This window comes from Nicotiana attenuata, chromosome 7 (assembly GCF_001879085.1).
Source record: "Nicotiana attenuata strain UT chromosome 7, NIATTr2, whole genome shotgun sequence".
Lineage (NCBI taxonomy): Eukaryota > Viridiplantae > Streptophyta > Magnoliopsida > Solanales > Solanaceae > Nicotiana > Nicotiana attenuata.
Genome location: NC_031995.1, coordinates 16,612,489 through 16,620,936, shown reverse-complemented (window position 1 = coordinate 16,620,936; position 8,448 = coordinate 16,612,489).

Genomic DNA, 8,448 nt, shown 5'->3' with positions numbered 1-8,448 from the left:
AATAATTACATAAAGGAAAAGGGGGTCCTAGGTTTGTAAAATACATGGATCATCCACGCAACACCCGGTAACCAATCGTACGCGTGGTATTATCGCGTGATCATCATCTCCATGTCTACCCTTTCCCACCCCGTTAAGGTATTAAAGCACGGAATAGTATCGTTACTTATTGCATGCTATTACCCGTCCCGATCCTATCAGTTCCGGAGGCATTGGAACTATTAGTCCTAAAGGGAAGGGAATTGGGGCTTTTCAGAAGTTCAAGAAAGGATAAAAATCTAGGCGACAATCAAAACATATAGTCAAATAGGGGGAGACAAACAGCAATTAGGGCTCAGACAAGCCTCCTCACTTAAGTGCAAATACATAGCATGACTTCAGATACTGGTTAGGTCTTTAATTAAACTTAACGAAGGAAGGGTGGCTGATATATCACATATTTTCAGATAAGAAGTCCAAATTAGATTTTCCTGCTGGCTGTAATTATTAAAGACTGGTGTAGTTAGTTAATTACCTAGTGGCTTGCCTAGGTGGTCTGTAATCATGATATCTAACAATGCAGAAGGCGTACTGATTTTAAAGGAGGCTTATTGATTTTAGAAACAAACAAAAGTTCGGCAGATGTTAAAACGACTTTACCACTGATTCTAGACTTACAAGCGAGATGGACGATTCTGATTCAGTTAGTTATTCCTATAGGCATGCTCTCTAAGCATGATTGATTTTAATACATTTATAAGAGTGCAGGATTCCTATAGACATGGTATCTAGAGTGCATTTTGTTATTTGGGCCTACAAACCATTTGCCTAGTGATAAATGATGTGCAGAAGTGCAGAAAATCCTATAGTCATGGTCTCTATATGCAGGCGTGAATAAACTTATGGACATGATTTCTAAATGCAGATGTGAATAAACTTACGGACATGATCTAAATGCAGATGTGAATAAACTTATAGACATGATTTCTAAATGTAGATGTGAATAAACTTATAGACATAATTTCTAAATGTATAATGAAATGACCTATAAGCAGGATATCTATATGCAGATACACAAACGAAGATGATGTGATTGCAGAATAAAACCTAAAGCATGATATCTACCCCACATGCATAACATGAGAGACCCTCCCCATTTTTACTATTCGCCCCATAGTTATTACAAATTTATTACAACTTGAATGAATCTAGAAAAAGTAAATTACATCAAAAATTAAAATTTCAACCAAGGAGAGCCTAATTCAGACTCCTAGTCTGATACATGAAATAAACCAACTTCCAAAGAGCAGATTTCCAAAGCCTTTCTCTTATCTGGAATGTGTCAAAGTTCCAAGGAGCTTCACGAACTCCAGGCAATGCTTACACCCCAACTACCATTACAGAATCATAGTGCAGTGTGGAAGGGCCAGCCCTCAAATGTCCAAGTTCAGAGGGAGATCAAGGTCCCAAGGCAAGGCTTATAGGAAGGGGGCAGAACTTAGAGTATAGGAGTAAGTGTAAGTGCAATAGAGGGAGATTAGGGAAGGCCATGGCAGGCTGGTGGTCATGCCCAGCAATTGGGATGCTGGCACACCCCTGACCAGCCTGTCAGCTTTAAATTGGGGAGTTAGGACCTATTGAAGGTCGGGTTCAGCCCTGGACAGCAATTTGGGTGCTTCCAGGTCATGAACTTTAACTTAGCATACATAGGGAATAGGGTATGGGGGTTCATAATAGAAACAGGGTACACAGAAAGAGCAGGCAAAGGGCATACCCAGCAATGAGACATACTGGCACACTCTCCAGCCTAACTAGAGGCTAGGGGGTCAAAACTCAATTCATGGACAACAATTCTTGTAGCCATGCCCTAAGTCCCCACTCACAAACACACAGGGGGTAATGGGATAGGGAAGAAGTGTTCACAAGAAAGAGAATCAGGCGGTAGCATATAGGCATATTAAGTTAAATGCTAAACTTTACAGAGAAAAGAAAATAGACATGGATACAAGGACTGTAAGTAAAACACATTGGGATGATGCTGAAAAATTAATTTAGGACATACCAGTTTCACAGAGACAAGTAAAGAGAGAGCAGTAGTCTTGTAAAAAGCCAAAGTGCAAACAAGAAGCAAGAATACTCTAAGTATGCCTTCAGAAGAGAATTGTGAAATTGTATAGTATGAAGTGTGTTTTTAATCGTGTTCTCGTGTGTGTCTTGTGAAAGAGGATCGTGTATTTATAGTGTGAAAGTCATGATCAATTACATAAGACTCCCCTTAATTAAGGGATTCAGATTCAAACGGTACAAACTAATTAAGGAAAGAAATTAAACAAACTTGTGTGCAAAGTAGCAAATCAGAGGCAAGTACATGGAAGTTATTTAAGGACAGGGTCTTGACAGTACACGGTTTATGCAAATAAGGCAAGAGAATCATTTGACAGCCAGTAAATCACAAAGGTCTGAAATTTGGTATGAGTGAACCAAGTCGCAAAAATAAAGAAGGGTTTTACCTAAGCCAAATCATCTAGGGAATCAGTAAAGATGGAAGGAAAATCAATCAAGCTATATTCAGAAGGAGGTTTACGCTAATTGCAATTTAAAGACCAATTAGAGGGAAATTCATCATATATAAGGAGCATGTGAGTATGAAAGAAGACTGTCGTGTAAATCAGCATAAAAATCCCGTAGCAGAGTTTAGAAGAGTTTATCAAAAGTCAGAATCATATGAAACTCCGAAATTATCCTAAAAGAGTTGGGGGGTTTTGAAATAAGAATCCTAGTTCAGGCAAATCACAAAAAGAGAGCAAGCAATTGGATCAAAACATGTATAGCAAAGCAACATGCAATCACAGTAGAAGGATTCAAAGCACACAATGGCAAATACTGATAAGAACAACAGGAGAAACATGCTTAGAAGAACCCTAAACAAGGCTCAGTAGAAGGCAGACAAAGAACCATAAGAACTTAGCAAGGAAAATATAGTAGAAAAACACAAGAATCGCCTTAAAAGATATAGCAGAAAAGCATATAGGAAAACACAGTATGACAAACATATAAGAACATGATAAAATACAGTAGAAAAATCTACAAGACAATAGTGTAGAAAACACAGTAAGGGAAGCATGCAAAAGATGATACGAGGAGACAGCAGAGGCAAACACAAAGAAGAAAAATCATAAAAAAAACTCTTAAACATTTTCCAGAAAACCCTAAATCAGAAAAGAAGGGTTTTGAAAGTAATTTTCAAAGGAAAATTTAGGGAAATCGTTTAAAAGTTCAAGTATAGCATAGATAGATACACAACGGATCTAAAAAGAATCGGAGAAAACCTCGTAGTGTTAGGGTTTCAGGGGAACCCTAGGATGAGAAAGGCTTGGAAAAGGTACGATCTAAGTCGGATAAGGTCGGAATCAGACTCAGGAGGCTAGAATATGCCGGAGCAGGGCCGGAAACCTTGAATCGGCAAAGGTCTGGGTGAAGGCCTTCGAGGTCTGGTCTCGAACCTTCAAGTATCAGGCACATGAAGGTAATAGGAGGTGAGTATAGGTCGTCCATGGCCTGAGAGGCCATGGATTCCAGTGAGTTAGAGGTTGAAGAGGGTGGAGGCGATTAGGGTTTCAGGAACATTCGAGAGCGTTTGAGAGGGGGGAGGGTATTTAGAGGCGGCTGCCCGGTCAAAATGAGGGAGTTAGGTTAGGGTTGGGGGATTAAAAAAGGTAAGGAGTGATCGTGGCTGTTGATCAGGTTGATCAACGGCCTAGATTAAAAGGGGTTTGGGTCGGGTAATATAGACGGGTTAATGGTTGGGGTTAACTGGGATTGGGCTGGTCCGGAATTGGGCTGGTAATTGGGTCAATTAATAGAAAATACTAATATAATAGAAAAGAATTATCTTTTCTGTATACTTTCCCCGGTTCCATTGCTACCGCGAGCTTTACGCAATCGATCGGATTAGACAGATATCCCTTCAACATAGGTCATCGAAAGGATCTCGGAGACCCACCAAAGTACGAAAGCCAGGATCTTTCAGAAAACGTTAAGGGGTTAATTTAGGCTATAATTGGAATACCAAATGGGCTGTAATTGAAATGAAATGAGGCAAGCTTTTAAATAGCCAGTTTTACCCTTTTTATTTTTTATAAATAGCAATAATAATTTTAAGATCAAATTAAAAGCACTGAACTACTTAATAGTATATAAATATTAATCCAAAAATACTGGAAATAATTTCATAATTGCAAAATGCTGTTAATCGTAAAATAGGCCAAAGTTGCAATTACATGCAATTTTAGCTTTAAAAATACCAAATAAATTCGTAAAAATATGAAAAAATTACCTTAATTATATTTTGGTGTAAATATGGGAATAAAATAGATTAATCACAAAAATAGTATGTATTCATACTACACTTCTGTACTTAATTGTACAGGATCAAAAGCAGGTACATCTGGCTATCAGTTTGGTGCGCACCCCTGATTCATAGCTTGAGACTTCCACGGTGAGCTGCTCCCCTCCTGTGACGTTCAACATCTGGATGGAGTCTTTTCCTTACTTTCGCTGTCTATTCTATCTAAGACAGTAGGATAGTTTTATTATTTTATATATTCTACTAGTTGCCCATTACTTGTGAAACCAGGTCTTGGCACACACGTTAGTAGACTATCATTTCGGGGTTGTATAACTATTTTGGCATATTATTGTTCATTTCTGATTTTACTTGAGCTTTATGAATTTCTATACTTACTTTGGGTAAAAATAAAACTGAGAACTAAATTACATTTCCGCGTTGGCTTGCCCGATAATGGTGTTGGGCGCCATCACGATCTATTTTCGGAAATGGGTCGTGACAACATGGTATTAGAGCACTAGGTTCACGTAGGTCTCACAAGTCATGGGCAAACCTAATAGATTCTTGCGGATCGGAACGGAGACGTCTGTATTTATCTTTGAGAGGCTATAGGGTTTTAGGAAAACTACTCTTTATTCATTTCCTCTCGTGCAGTGGTCAGTATACTAAGTTTCCTTCTTTACTCTCTCACAGATGGTGAGGACACGCACGGCTAATGTTCCGGACCCGGGAGGGGCTGCTCCTCCCGCTACTAGAGGCCGAGGCCGAGGCTGGGGGAAGGCACCGGCCCGAGGTACGGGACGAGGGCGTCCCAGAGCTATCCCAGTATCACCACCAGCAGATCCTGCGGGAGACCCTATTATTGAGGAGCAGGGAGAGGTGCCCGCAGCCAAGCCTACCCCGGCAGATTTTATGACAGCACCGGGCTTCCAGGAAGTCATGGGCCGTATGCTGCGGTTCATGGACACTATGACTCAGGCTGGTCTATTTCCAGCAGATCCAGCTACATCACAGGCAGGAGGGGGAGCACAGACCCCTACTGCTCCGGCTGTTGGGCACGCAGCTACAGTGTATCAGACTCCGGGCGCTCTACCTACAGATGGGGCTCGGCCAGTTGCTGCAGCGATACCCGAGCCCAGACCAACTGCGGATGGTGACCCGCAGAAGCTGTTGGATAGATGGACTAGACTTCAGCCTCCTGTCTTCCGGGGTGAGCGCCATAAGGATGCTCAGGACTTCATTGATAGGTGCAGGGACAGACTGCACAACATGAGGATATTGGAGTCGCATGGGGTTGACTTCACTACTTTTCAGCTAGAGGGTAGGGCCCGCAAATGGTGGCAGTCTTATGTTTTGGGCAGACCAGCAGGTTCTCCTCCTATCACTTAGAGTCAGTTCACGCAGTTGTTTCTGGACAGGTATATTTCGCCCTCTGAAAGGGAAAAGCTGTGGTATAAGTTTGAGCAGCTGGAGCAGGGTCAGATGTCCGTGACCGATTATGAGGCGAGGTTTTCTGAGCTATCCCGCCATGCATTGATGATACTTCCTACTGACGCAGAGAGAGTGCGGAGGTTTGTTGCAGGGTTGCATTCTGGAATCAGGGCCAACATAGCCCGAGAGGTGGAGATTGGGACTCCTTATCAGTTAGTAGTGGAGATTGCTCACAGGATTGAGGGCTACCGTCTGAGAGGTAGGGAGCAGATGCAGCAGGATAAGAGGGCTAGGTTCTCCGGAGAGTTCAGAGGTGCCCCAGCTAGGGGCAAAGGTCAGATTGGGAGGGGACAGCCCAGCAGACCCCCATACTCAGCACCACCACCAGCTCGGGGTACTCCAGCGCGTCCCTCTTTCAGCGCCATGCTAGAGAGTTCTCATCGCCCACCAGCTAGTCAGGGTTCCTCCGGTGGGTATTCAGGTCCTCAGGGTTCTTCTGATTCCTATTTCAGTGCTATGCCAGAGAGTTCATACTGCCCACCAGCTATTCAGGCTTCTTCCAGTGGATCTACAGGCCATTAGGGTCTGCCATTAGGGCAGCAGGCCGCCGTACCGCGGAGTTGTTTCGAGTGCGAGGACCTTGGTCATATGAGGAGATACTGCCCCAAGCTTCGGGGCAAGGCAGTACAGCAGGGTCAGTAGCCTATGATTTCAGCACTGGCTGCCCCACCACCTAGAGGTGGAGGGCAGACTGGTAGAGGGCGTTCTAGAGGTGGAGGTCAGGCAGGGAGAGGTCAGCCAGCTGCTGCTCAATCAGGTGGAGGCCAGCCAGCTGGTGCTCCAGCCAGATTCTATGCCATTCCGGCTATGCCAGATGCATTGGCCTCAGATGCCGTCATCACAGATATTATTTCCGTCTGCAGTAGAGATATGGTTTGATCCAGGGTCCACCTATTCATATGTATCATCTCTGTTTGCTCGTTTCCTTGTTATTCCTCCTGTACCTTTGGGCACTCCTGTTCATGTGTCTACTCCTGTGGGCGACTCTGTGGTTGTAGACCGGATCTACCGGTCCTGTGTGGTTACATTCTTTGGTTTTGAGACTAGAGCAGATCTCCTGTTGCTCGACATGATCGACTTTGAGGTCATCCTGGGCATGGATTGGTTATCTCTATATCACGCCGTCCTAGATTGCCATGCCAACACTGTTACTTTAGCGATGCCAGGATTGCTAGGGTTGGAGTGGAAGGGTTCCACAGTTGATACACCTAGCCGGGTTATCTCCTTCCCGAAGGCTCGGCAAATGATCGAGAAAGGGTGTTTGGCGTACTTGGCTTATGTTCGGGACACCACCGCAGAGTCTCCGCCGATTGATTCAGTTCTAGTAGTTCGAGAGTTCGCCGATGTTTTTCCATCTGATCTTCCTGGCATGCCACCGGATCGTGATATTGATTTCTGCATTGATTTGGCTCCAGGCACCCAGCCTATATCTATCCCACCGCACCGTATGGCTCCTAAGGAGTTAAAAGAGTTGAAGGAGCAGCTTGAGGAGTTATTAGCAAAGGGGTTTGTTAGGCCCAATGTATCGCCTTGGGGTGCACCAGTTTTATTTGTGAAGAAGAAGGATGGGACTATGCGGATGTGCATTGATTACCGCCAGTTGAACAAAGTCACCATCAAGAACAAGTATCCATTGCCTCGTATCGATGATTTGTTCGACTAGTTGCAGGGTGCTAGGGTGTTCTCTAAGATCGACTTGAGGTCGGGTTACCATCAGTTGAAGATTCGGGACTCGGATGTCCCGAAGACTGCATGCGGACTAGATATGGCCCTTATGAGTTTCTGGTGATGTCCTTCGGCTTGACTAATGCACCGGCGACATTTATGGACTTGATGAACAGGGAGTTCAGGCCTTATATTGACTCCTTCTTCATCATTTTCATTGACGACATCTTGATATACTCACGTAGTGTGGGGGAGAACGAGCAGCATCTGAGAGTAGTGCTTCAGACCTTGCGAGAGCAGAAGCTATATGCTAAGTTCTCCAAGTGTGAGTTTTGGCTAGAGTCAGTGGCATTCTTGGGGCATACTGTGTCAGGAGAGGGTATTAAGGTGGATCCCAAGAAGATTGAGGCAGTTCAAAGTTGGCCACGCCCTACTTCAGTGACCGAGATCAGGAGTTTCCTGGGGTTAGCAAGTTATTACAGGCGGTTCGTGCAGGGCTTTTCATCTATTGCATCACCTCTGACTAGATTGACCCAGAAGGGTGCTCCTTTCCGTTGGTCCGATGATTGTGAGGCGAGCTTCCAGAAGCTCAAGACAGCCTTGACTACAGCACCAGTTCTTGTGTTGCCTTTCGGTTCAGGGATGTATACCGTATATTGTGACGCTTCGCGCGTTGGCTCGGGTTGTGTATTGATGCAGGAGGGGCGAGTTATTGCATATGCCTCCCGTCAGCTAAAGATTCATGAGAAAAATTATCCTGTGCACGATCTGGAGTTAGCAGCGATTGTTCATGCTCTTAAGATATGGAGGCACTACCTGTATGGGGCGTCATGCGAGGTTTGTACTGATCATCGCAGCTTGCAGCATTTGTTCAAGCAGACGAATCTTAGTTTGAGGCAGCGCAGGTGGCTTGAGTTACTGAAGGATTATGACATCACCATTCTTTATCATCCGGGCAAGGCGAA